The sequence below is a fragment of the Carcharhinus amblyrhynchos genome, chromosome 11, assembly GCF_965287045.1.
Source record: "Carcharhinus amblyrhynchos chromosome 11, sCarAmb.v2.hapA, whole genome shotgun sequence".
Lineage (NCBI taxonomy): Eukaryota > Metazoa > Chordata > Chondrichthyes > Carcharhiniformes > Carcharhinidae > Carcharhinus > Carcharhinus amblyrhynchos.
The window spans coordinates 69,729,746-69,741,950 of record NC_137334.1 but is presented as its reverse complement, the minus strand read 5'-3'; the positions used below and the strand labels follow the sequence as shown (position 1 = coordinate 69,741,950).

Genomic DNA, 12,205 nt, shown 5'->3' with positions numbered 1-12,205 from the left:
ATATATCGTACACACTGCTCCAAGGTATTTTGGCAGTGGAGGGAGTGAATGTTTAACGTGGTGGATGGGGTGCCAATGGGATGCTTTGTCCCTGATGGTGTCGTATTAACTGCTTAAATGGTGTAATTTTAATGGAGGTAGAAGAAAAGAGACACTTGGTGCTTCTAGCTTTGAAGGTGCTATGACAGGTTCTTAAAACAGCTAAATAAAGTATATGGAAACCTGAGCTTCGTAACCAGAGGAATAAGACCCAGGGAGCTATGCTAAAACCATAACGAAGTATTGGTTCGGCCCAAATTGGAGCACTCATGACCAATTATGGGCATCATAATTTAGAAAGGTTTTAGTGAGAGTAAATTTGGATTTTCTAGAGTGGTCCCAAGAATAGAGAAAGAATGTGCATAGAGTCTAGGCAAAAACGTATTTAGGCTGAGCTACTCTCCCACTTTCAGCCTGCCAAAACTCAAATGATAACGGCTCAAATTTTACATCTGAAAGTAGCCCACAAAGATTAACGATCTTAAATGTGTGGGTTTTCCCACGTCAGTTCAAAAATTGCACAATGGAATAGAAAGGCCTGCGGTACCGTTGTCATCAAGTAGAATAAGCAACCTGTCATACTTAAGTATCAATGACAGCAAACCAGGAAGTAAAGCGCACTGATTACCCTTCATTCTCAGTTTGCTCTATAGAACTTAAAATGATTGGAATGCACATGTGACATTAAGTAAATTATCATAAACTTAAGGAAAAAAAATCATTTAAAAATGCAAAATTCATTGCAGCCAAATGTGGAATTCCACAAATACATTTATTTTCTGGGGTTAGGGAAGCTTTTCAGAAGTAATTATCAGCGTGAAACGGATGGATAGGGTAGAGGTGGAGAGGTTCTTCCTGCTCAGAAAGGACAGCAGGACTGGAGGGCACAGCCTCAAGATAAGCGGGGGGGGGGGGCCAGTTTAGAACGGAGTTGAGGGGGAACTTCTTCACTCAAAGGGTGGTGAATCTCTGGAATTCTCTGCCTGTTGAAGTGGTGGAGGCTACCTCGCTAAATATATTTAAGACGTGGGTACGTAGGTTTTTGGTAGGCAAGGGGATTAAGGGTTATGGGGAGAAAGCAGGAAGGTGGAACTGAGCCACTTCAGATCAGCCATGATCTTATTGAATGGCGGGGCAGGCTCGAAGGGCTAGATGGCCTACTCCTGCTCCTATTTCTTATGTTATGTTCTTAATATGCTGTTTAGAAAGTTACATCTAACAAAGCACAACTTCAAGGCAAGGGGGCATGGGGGAAGAGGACTTTAATAATGCAAAAACACTGACAGCAGCTTCTGGGTTCTAGTGTTTAACTGTACATTTGCAGATTCCAAAATTATTGTCAGTTTCAGACGAGTAATAATGGCAAACATTGCCAGTTTTATCATCATTACTACCTCAGCCATCGACTCAGATGAAGTTGTACAGAGAAATCAATGCGTGAAACCAAACACTAGCAAAAGTACTTGACACCTCTAGTAAAGAACAGAAAATGGTGAACAGCAGCAAAGAAGAATTTATTTTCAAAAAATGATCTAAAAGAGAGGGCAGTAATAATGACAGTAAAAAATTCTAAGATGTTTTACTAACATATTAAGAGCAAGGCGATAACCACAGAAACGGTGGGGTCCATGAGAGATGCAAATGGTAAATAGAGTTGATTCTGAACATATGGGCAGGGTTCTCAGTGAGTACTTTGTCTCTACCTTCACTAAGGAGAAGGATGATGCAAACATTCTAGTTCAGGAAGAATATAAAATACAAGATACTATAAGCAAAGTAAAAAAAAAGTACTGTAAGGACTGGTATCTTTAATGGTGGATAAATCGCCAGGATTAAATGGATTGTATACCAGGCTCTTGAGGATAATTTTCCTATCTTCATTAAATACAGGCTGGACCTCTGTGAATGCTGTATGATTACTTAAAAGCTGTGCCAGTCAATCCAACTTCGGCAGTGAGCAAATTATTGGGAACAATTCTGAGAGACAGGGTAAACTGTCACTTAAGAAAGCAGACCTTGAGCAGGGATAGTCAGAATCGTTTTGTTAAGTGAAAATCATGTCTTATTAATAGAATTTTTTGAAGGAGTAACAAGGAGGGGTGTGCAGTAGGTGTTGTCCACATAGACTTCAGTAAAGCATCTGAAAACACTCCACAAGGCAAACTGGTCAGAAAAGTGAAATCTCAGGATACAGGGGAAGGTGGCAGTTGGATCCTAAATTTGGCTCAGTGACAGGAAACAAACAGGACGACACAGTGGTTAGCAGTGTGGCCTCACCACACCAGGGAACCAGGATCAATTCCGGATTTGGGTGACTATCTGTGTAGGGTTTACACACTCTCCCTGTGTCTGTCTGTATTTCTTCCAGGTGCTCTGGTTTCTTCCCAAAGTCCAAAGATGTGCAGGTCAGGTGGATTGGCCATGATAATTGTCTCTCTGTGTTAGATGGATTAGCTAAGGTAAATGTGTGGGTTTACGGGAAAAGGGCAGGGGGACAGAGCTTGGGAAAGCAACACTTGTCAGATAGGAAAATGATCCTCAAGAGCTTGGTATACAATCCATTTAATCCTGGCGATTTATCTCTGACACTTGATAGACTAAATGGTCTCTTTCGGCACTGTAGGGATTTTATGAAAGGGTAATGATTGATGGATGTTTTTGCAAATGGAAAACCATTTTCACTGATGGTCCACAGAGCTTAATGTTCAGGACCTTACTGTTTATTATATATACTAATGACTTAGACTTAAATATGTGAGGTATGGTTTGGAAATTTGCAGATGACATAGAAATTGGCCACGTAATAGCTAATGAAGAAGATAGCTTCAGCTCCAGAATTTGACTTGGTTGACTGGGCAGAAGGGTGGCAAATGGAATTCAATCTGGAAAAGTATGAGTAAATGTATTTGGGGAGGGCAAAAATAGCAAGGGAATACTCAAAAAATGGAATGATATTGAGAAGGCGTGAGTAAATGAGGAACCTTGGAGTGCATTTTCACAGGTCTTTGAAGGTGGCAGGACAGGTGGTCGAGAAAGCATATGGAATATTTTCCTTAATTGGGTAAAATACTGAATAACAAAGCAGAGATGTAATGATGAACCATATAAAGTGCTGTGCAGGCCACAGCTGGAAATGTGTGTACATTTCTGGTCACATTACAAGAGATTTACAAGAATGTTGAAAGGGCTTGAAAATTGCAGCTGTGAGGAGAGATTGGATAGGCTAGGGTTGTTTTACTGAGAACAGGATGCTGAAGGGGTGTACAAAATTATGAGATGCTCAAATAGGATGGAAAGGAAAGATTTGTATCCCTAAACTGATGGGTCAATTACCAGGGGCATAGATTTTGAGAAATTGGTAGAAGAATTAGGGGGCATAAGGAAAAGCTTTTGCACTCAGAGAACCTTCGAAGTTGACACTTGAGGTTGAAAAGCTCAACTCATTCAAAAGGTACCTGGATTTGTAGCTGAAGTGTTGTAACTTGCAAGGCTATGGGACCAGAAGCTGGAAAGTGGGTTTAAAATGATCAGCTAGTTTCTTTTTGGCCAATGTGACCATGATGGACTGAATGGCTTCTTTCTGCATCATAACTTTTCTATGGTCCTATGACAAAATTAGATCCCATACTTTTGACTGAGAGAACTAACTTTGGATTTTCAAATATAACGTACTCACCTACTGGCAGCCCCTCAATGGTTGCCCTTTGTAGTCTGAGTGTCTCAATTATTTGGAGAATGTTACCTTCACTCAGGAATATGAAATATATTGGTCAGGATGGTGTCATTGCCAGAAACTTCACACCTACAAAAAACAAACAGTTTCTTTTCATTGACTTTTTAAACTTGTACATCAAACTTAATTTTAAAAATGTTCGCTGCATTGCCAACTATGTTCAAATTCTAACCTATTAACTAATATAACAATCTATACATTATGCTGAATTCAGTAAATAAGACAAAGGTTACAATACAGTACTTTTGTCTGTCAAACTGTGCGATCGTGTACGTTGCTAAATATCAACTAGAAATTATTTCAAAAATCAAAATATTCCTACATCATTTTCTGTGGATAATGACAGTCATCTCTGAAACATTATCTAACATAACTAATGAGCAAGGCAAGGGGTATTTGGCATAATCTCAGTCCAGAGACTAGAGCACAAAATCTCGGCTGACACACCAGCGCAATACCGAATGAGTGCAACTCTGCTGAAGTTGCTATCTCGCAAAGTAAATTTGAGGCCTCATTTGCCCTCTCAGATCAGTATAAAAGATCCTATGGCACCATGTGAAGGAGGAAAGAGGAGTTTGCCCCAGTACTCCGGCACACATTTATCTCTCAGCCAGTATCAATGACATTAGTGCATTGCTGTTCGTGAAATCTTGTTGTGCATTAACTGGTTGCTGTACTTCCCCACAGTGACTACACTTCAAATGACTGAATCAGTTGTGTAGCTTGTTTTGAAATGTGAAAGGAGCTATATAAATGCATGTCTTTCGTAATTCAGCCTACCTCCAAATGTAAATATAGCTCTTTCAGTACTCTATGTTCAAGACTAAATATGGAATATAATTTTTTTAAAGAACTGTCATCATTTCAAAAGTACAAGAGCAGCACACAAGACAAATTGTGTTCCTTAGTTCATAATCTTCACACAGAAAATTACAAAACATGAAGTGCTGAAATAGTAGTGCATCTGATCCCTCACTATATAGTTTTGCACATTCAATTGTACTACTGCGTGGATAGGGAAAAGAATTCTAAAGTTACCCTTACAGGATATATCAATCACCTCGGTGCTACAGGAATGGCACAGATACAGGTCTGCATGCCATTGAAATAAGGGACAAAAATCATACTAATACAGCCTTTTGTTAAAAGGATCTAAAATTTGAAGCTTACTTGATTCAAAAATACTTAGTGTGATCATCTGATTTCATAAGATATAGAAGCAGAATTAGGCCATTTGGCCCATCAAGTCTGCTCTGCCATTCGATCTTGGCTGATGTGCTCCCCATCCCCATTTTCCTGTCTTCTCTTCATAACCCTTCAATCTATCACCAATTAAAAATCTGCCTAACTCCTCTTTAAATTTACTCACTGTCCCAGCATCTATTGTAAATTCCACAGATACGCAACCCTTTAGAAGTAGTTTCTTCTCAACTCTGTTTTAAAATTCCTACCCCTTACCCTAAGACTATGACCTCTCGTCCTAGAATGCCACACCAGCAGAATCATCCACTCCATGTATATTTTATCCATACCTTTTATCATCTTGTATACCTCAATTTGATCTCATGTTATTCTTCTAAATGCCAGAGTGTGTAGACCTAAACCTGTTCATTCATTTGCAACATTCACATATAAATCTGAGAGTGGGAATTATAGTAAGAGGACCTAACCAACCGTACATATAATCAGAATAACTTGATAAAATTCCAGAAGCTCATTCAGTATCAGAGGATTTGGCTCTTTGTTTTTGTAGTAAACTCAACTCAAATTTCAATGCAAACTTTGTTGCATCAAAATTATTTTTACACAAGTGCTAGAATCCATGCATCCAGTCCAAAAATGTAATTTAAACTATTTTATAAGAATTTTGCAGCAAGTGCTTAATTATATTTCACATTCTTATTTTAGTAAGGCTCTGTTATGCACATAAACATAGTGAGGGCAGAAGAGTAATTGCAAATATATCTCATTTCTAAATTATCATTTCTTTTAAATCAGAGCTTTAATGGTCATCAGTAAAATTTTGTCCAATGGATTGTTTTCCAACGATACCCATTACACATTAAACATGACAGAGCATCTACAGCAAGCAACTGAACGTTGACTGCTGACAAATATACTGAGGGGTGCTTAGAGGAAATGGGCACGAGCACTATCTGGGGATGCTGTGATCAAGATTGCTCAGAGCTCTGGAGTGCTTTAACACAGTAAGAAGTCCCACAACGCCAGGTTAAAGTCCAACAGGTTTATTTGGCACTAGCTTTTGGAGTCTCGGGTTCCTTCAACAGATGAGTAAGTCCTCACTTTAACCTGGTGTTGTGGGGCTTCTTACTGTTCCCACCCCAGTCCAATGCTGGTATCAGTGTTTTAACACTCCAGCTGATTTACTGGTTTTATGACTGCTATGAAAAATTCTTAGTAAATTCAGGTAAAAACCAGGGCAAGTAGAGGGCAAATAGCTCAAGTTTGTGCAGTTCTGCCCAATCACAGAGCAATCCAGGGTGAATGGAAGTTTTGAAATTCAAGACCAGGCGATTTGGGCAAATGGATTCAACTTTCATTGGAGTCTGGAAGAGAAAAGCTAACTGTCCATTTGGAATGAAAGATATTCAGATGCTGTTACTGCTCTTTCTGCTGAAGGGCAATTTGAATCACTAAACCATTCAGCAAGATGACCACGGAATGAACAAAAAAAAAATCAATGCAGACAAAATTAACCAATAAGATGGACTGATGAATGCGTGAAGTGGCCTAATTTTCACCTGTGTAGGTATAAAACTCCTGATACAACTTCAAGTTCCTAGTAATCTCATCTAAATTCCTACTTAACAGCAACAGAGGTGTTTTAGCTGAGACGTTTAGGCTTGGAGATGTCAATTCAGAAGACTGATTTAGATTGTACATAAGAACATAAGAAATAGGAGCAGGAGTAGGCCATCTAGCCCTTCGAGCCTGCCCCGCTATTCAATAAGATCATGGCTGATCTGTTGTGGCTCAGTTCCACTTTCCCGCCCTCTCCCCATAACCCTTAATCCCCTCTCTTATCAAGAACCCATCAACCCGCTTCTTAAAAATATTTAGCGAGGCAGCCTCCACCACTTCAACGGGCAGAGAATTCCAGAGATTCACCACCCTTTGAGTGAAGAAGTTCCTCCTCAACTCCGTTCTAAACCGCCTCCCCTTTATCTTGAGGCTGTGCCCCCTAGTCCTACTGTCTTTTTTGAGCGGGAAGAGTCTCTCCACCTCTATCCTATCCATCCCATTCATCATCTTATACGTCTCAATGAGATCTCCCCTCATTCTTCTAAACTCTAACGAGTACAAGCCTAGTTTATTCAGCCTCTCCTCATAGCTCAATCCCCTCAACTCCGGTATCAGCCTAGTAAACCTCCTCTGCACTCCCTCCAGGGCCAAAATATCCTTGCGCAGGTGTATTTGAATACTGCAGGATGTCATTACCTTAATTATTTACAGCTACAAATTCAAGGTTTCTTTTGTCTTTTGAAAAGGTCTTCGATGAATCTTTGGAACAAGATCACCATTGTTACCAAGTTAGATTTTTAAATTCTTGCCACTATAACAAATACAGCTGGGGAAGCAGCCCCAGAATGTCAACTTTAAGTGCAAGAAAACAGTTCCCTATAAGCTTCAATGACAATGGTACCTTTCCTTTAATTGATGCCTTTCTTTCCTACAAAAATCACTAAAAGCTGGTGCAAAGGTTCAGAAACACCCAGGATGTTAGCAATGATCTCAAGAGGATCGGCATACAAAGGTGAAGAAGCTGTTTGAGCTGTGTTCAGTTTTAAGCACCGTAGTGCATGTTGGCCTTAAGAAGGTTTACAGTGTAGATTCACCAGAATGACAATAGTTGCACAAATTTGGTTTGTATTCTCTAAAATTTAGAAAATTTGAGAAAATCTAATCAAAATTTTTAAAATAATATAGGAACATGATAGCCTATGCCCAGATAAACTATTGGCTCTGATTACAGGAATTCAGATCCATAAAATCCATAGTGCAGGAGGGCATTTGGCCCATCAAATCTGCACTGACTCTCCGAAAGAATATCTTACATAAGCCCATCCCCTCTTACTCTATGCCCATAACCCGCACATTTGCTTCAGTTAATCCACCTAATGTGTACATCTTTGTACTGTGGAAGGGAATTGGAATACCAAGAGAAAACCTACACAGAGAATGTGCAAACTCCACACAAACACCCAAAGCCGGAATTGAGCTTGGGTCCCTGGCACTGTTTGGCAGCAGTGATAACCACTGCACCATTTTGCCACCCTATAGGAACATTATCTTAACTTTATCCCCAATAATTTCAGTGGGGAGATCAGGAATCACTTTTTCCCCATACAGCTGTGAAAACAGTCTTCCCCCAAAAGACTGAGCCAATTGAAATTATCATGACTGGGATCTATGGATTGTTGTAAGGTAAGGCTAACAAGGTACATAGAAAAAGTTGAGTATGTGGTGTTAAGATATATATCAACCATGATCCAAAATACTGACAAAGCTCAAGCAGCTGAATGGCCTGCACCTGTTCCTAGGTTCCACATGCTAAAGGTGTATCTCAAATGCCAACCCACAAGTCAGCATTTTTCCAGTCTCTATGTATTTATCCTTCCAGCAGCCACTCATACCAGTTGTAGGTTTATACCTGAATTTATATCTTGCCATCTGGATGCTTCTAATAGCATGCATCTCTATTCACGTTTGGCATAATTCTCTACTGGGGCAATCTTAATCCTTACCATTTTAATTCATTGCACTTCTTACAGGCTTGCTACCACTAGGCCATCCCTTTCAATCCCATTTAACAAGGGATTAAAGAATAGAAAGCTTCTGACTGCGAGTGTAATCAGATATAACAGCCAAGCACAGGAATCCAGGCAATTTCATCTGATGTGCTTTGCATTTTATTTCACTGCATGCTACACTGAAAACCATGTTCTTTAAAACACAGATCATTGTTCAATCAACAAACAACTTTGCTCGATAAAAAAATCTCTAGTCATTATTTTCCAACTGCTGCTTACTCTCACGAATGCAATTTTGCCAAATTGCTTAAGATTCTGCACTAATTGCCAACATCAGATCAAAGGCAGCTAAGTGAGGATATATTATACAATTAAAACAGAACTGAAATGATAAATCAAAAGATATGCTGCTTGCAGGAATTAGCCTGTTTGCCAGGTAGCTACTGTCTTTTAATACCAATAAAATCAGTAGTTTAAGGCTCATCTCTCCAATAACAATATATATTCCTCCCATGGTGCAAATCCTTCAGTAGCTTTTAGTTTCCTTCCTCAACTTGCCTCACTACCAACCTGTGAATTGATGCAATGACAACAATCTCTCCAATGTCAACAGAACGAAGGAGTTAGTCATCAACTTCAGGGAGTGTAGAGAACATGCTCCTGTCTATGTCACAGGGACTAAGTGGAAATGGTCAAGAGCTTCATGTTTCTAGGTGTCCAGATCATCAACCTGTCCTAGTCCCTCCACACCGATGCTATAATTAAAAAAGCCCACCAATGCCTCTACTTTCTCTGGAGGCTAAGGAAATTCGGCATGTCTGTCACAACTCTCACCAACTATTAGAGATGCACCACAGAAAGCATACTTTCTGGTTGTATCGTAACTTGGTAAGGTTCCTGCTCTGACCAGGACCTCAAGAAGCTAAGGAGGGTCGTGAACAAAACCCAGTCCATCATGCAAACCAGTCTCTCATCTACTGACTACATTTTCCTCTGCTTCGAAAAAGCAGCCAGTATAATCAAGGACCCCACACACCCAGGATATACTCAGTTGGGAAAAAGATACAAAAATCTGAGTTCACGTACCAACCAACTCAAGAACACCTTCCTCCCTGCTGCCAGACTTTTGAATAGACCTACCTTGTATTAAGTTGATCTTTCTCTACACCCTAGCTATGACTGTAACATTGCATTCTGCATCCTCTCCTTTCCTTCTCTATGTATGGTATGTTTTGTCTGTATAGCATGCAAGAAACAGTACTTTTCACCATATAATAATACATGTGTATTAGGTGATAGGTTCCTGATTAATAAGGGGATCAGGGGTTATTGGGAAAACACAGGAGAATGGGGATAAGAAAAACATCAGCCATGATCGAATGGCGGAGCAGACAACTGGCTGAATGGCCTAATTCTGCTTCTATGGTAACAATAATAAATTAAAATCAAAAAACCTTCCTCTGCATAAGGCTTGTTTAAACCCATCTTTCAGTATCAAAGCCTCGACTTAAAATTACCTCTCCATTTCAGCAAGCAGCTGCTTCAATCTCTCTTGCTCTCCTCTCATTCAAATCAGTGTTCAACTTGAGTCACTTGTCCCTTTTTAGTCTGTGTTTCCTTGTCCCCTCCACTCCCTTATTTTGTTACAATCTGCTCTCTTTACATGCTCTTCTTCCCTTTACTTAATTATCACTACTCACTTTCTCCTCCTGGGTTGAAGTCAATCTCTTCCTACATGCCCCTTAATCCAGTCCCTTCAATAACAATTCCTCTTGGGTGTGACCTCCCCTTTCTCCACCATATTACCTTCTAGATAAAAAATGTTGGTCTATTGTTCTCAAAGCTGACAATGGCAAGGATTATTTTTCAAAGCATGTATTAATCACACCATTTACACAAGGAAAACATGTTCAAAAAATAGATCATTTTCAAAGAGTGTTTTTTCCTTTGAAGTCAAAATGCATAGAATAAAGAATAGTCAGCTAACAGTGGTTGCACAGTATCACTGTCAGACTCAACTTGGTTGATCACTTCTTAGCAAGTCATTACCTGTATATCCATGAATAACCCCACAGCTGTCAAACCTATTCTAACAGTTTAAAATTAGCCATACGATCTGTTCCATGAAATATTTGGCTATTTAAAAATACACTTGCACAGAAAAAAGTGAACATCATGCCAAATAAAATACTGTGCTGGTTAAATCACATCTTAAGTACTATGTCCAGTTTCAACTGCCATGTTAGAGGGTAAAAAGATGTCTGAAAGTAACCTTACAAAAGCACACAAGATACCTATAAAGAGAACTGAAATGGCAAATTGAATACAATTTTAAATTAAACTGCAAAAGTTAAAAGGATGCAGGTGAAGCTAATAAGAGACAGATGAAGGCTTGGTATCAGGGAATTCTTCATAAAGAGTGATCAACACACACAATTAACTACCAATGAAGCTAACAGCCCTGGAATTATTTAAGGAACAAATGAATGCTAAAGTGGTAAATTGTGGGATTGGGATGGATCAACTAATACATGTTAAATGGCTTTCTTCATCCATAGTTATCTTGGGGTCCAAGGATCACAAATAGCATGTTACAGATTTTGCTGTGCCGCCATTAACTGTTTAAAACTTAATTTCATCTACTTCAACACTATTCTGTCTCTTCTAACTTTTCTTAAGTTCTTCCTAAGGGGTGGCACAGTGATTAGCACTGCTACCTCACAGCACCAGGGATCCAGGTTCAATTCTTGGCTCGGGTCACTCTGTGCGGAGTCTGCATGTTCTCCCGATGTCTGCATGGGTTTCCTCTGGTGCTCCAGTTTCCTCCCACAGTGTGAAAGATGTGCTGGTTAAGTGCAGCGGCCATGCTAAATTCTCCCTCAGTGTACCTGAACAGGCATCGGGCTGTGGCGCATAGGGAATTTTCACAGTAACTGCTTGTGACAATAATAATAAAAACTAAAGTAAAAGTGAAAAGCACACAAATATTGTAATTGTTTGATTGGTCAGATCAGGGATTCCCAAATTGTCCTATGCATGCCCTTGGTAGTATGGGAGACGTTTCACTTTAGGGGCGAGGATGTGATTGAGAGTGAATAAGTAGGCGAGTGTGACTAAGACACTTCCTAGTGGATGTTTGCATGTTTGCCAAGTTTGTCAAGAACATGCGGCATGGTTGGGGGGGGGGGGGGGGGGGGGGGGGGGGCTAGTGGACAGTTCAGTGCTCCTGATGACTAGAAACTTATTGACCCAGTCTTTGAGCTTTTTAACATGGTTTGGAGGTTAACACGAACGAATTATCCTCTTCCAAATTATTTGGCGCTGGCAGGGTCACTTGGACCAATCACCAGCTGGGAGGAGGAGACCATCACTCATATTTTGCAGGGTAAAAGACCAGTTAATTGCTACAAGCCACCTGAAGGCACAGGACTCATGGCCAGAGGTGGGCTTAGGGGGCACTGTTGACCCCAAACACCAATCCTGCGCTTGGGAGGGCATCATGTCTCCAGGCTGGTTCCTTGAGAAAGGGAGAAGTGTGTTGATCACCCCAATGTGGTTTCTCTGAATTTCAACAGCAGCCTAGTTCCTCTGGGATTCTGTTACTGATTGATATAAATGAGCTAGAAGGAGCAAAAAAAAGGCTGGACTGGAGCCTTCTTTC

The 12,205-nt window shown here is 40.1% G+C and overlaps 1 protein-coding gene across 6 annotated transcripts in view; it reads right to left on the bottom strand.

The window, feature by feature from the left end:
• The window catches only part of spopla (speckle type BTB/POZ protein like a), a 183,338-nt gene that overhangs the window by 74,701 nt on the left and 96,432 nt on the right, over window positions 1–12,205 (bottom strand). For 3 of the 6 annotated variants that reach the window (XM_080199366.1, XM_080199367.1, XM_080199369.1), the window contains one exon: window positions 3,716–3,841. The exons of 2 other annotated variants lie outside the window; for them this stretch is intronic. The gene's annotated coding sequence lies outside the window, so the exon portion shown is untranslated. Of the gene's footprint in view, window positions 1–1,433; window positions 1,512–3,715; window positions 3,842–12,205 lie in introns of all 6 variants that reach the window. One more of the 6 variants, XM_080199368.1, reaches the window with a different exon arrangement.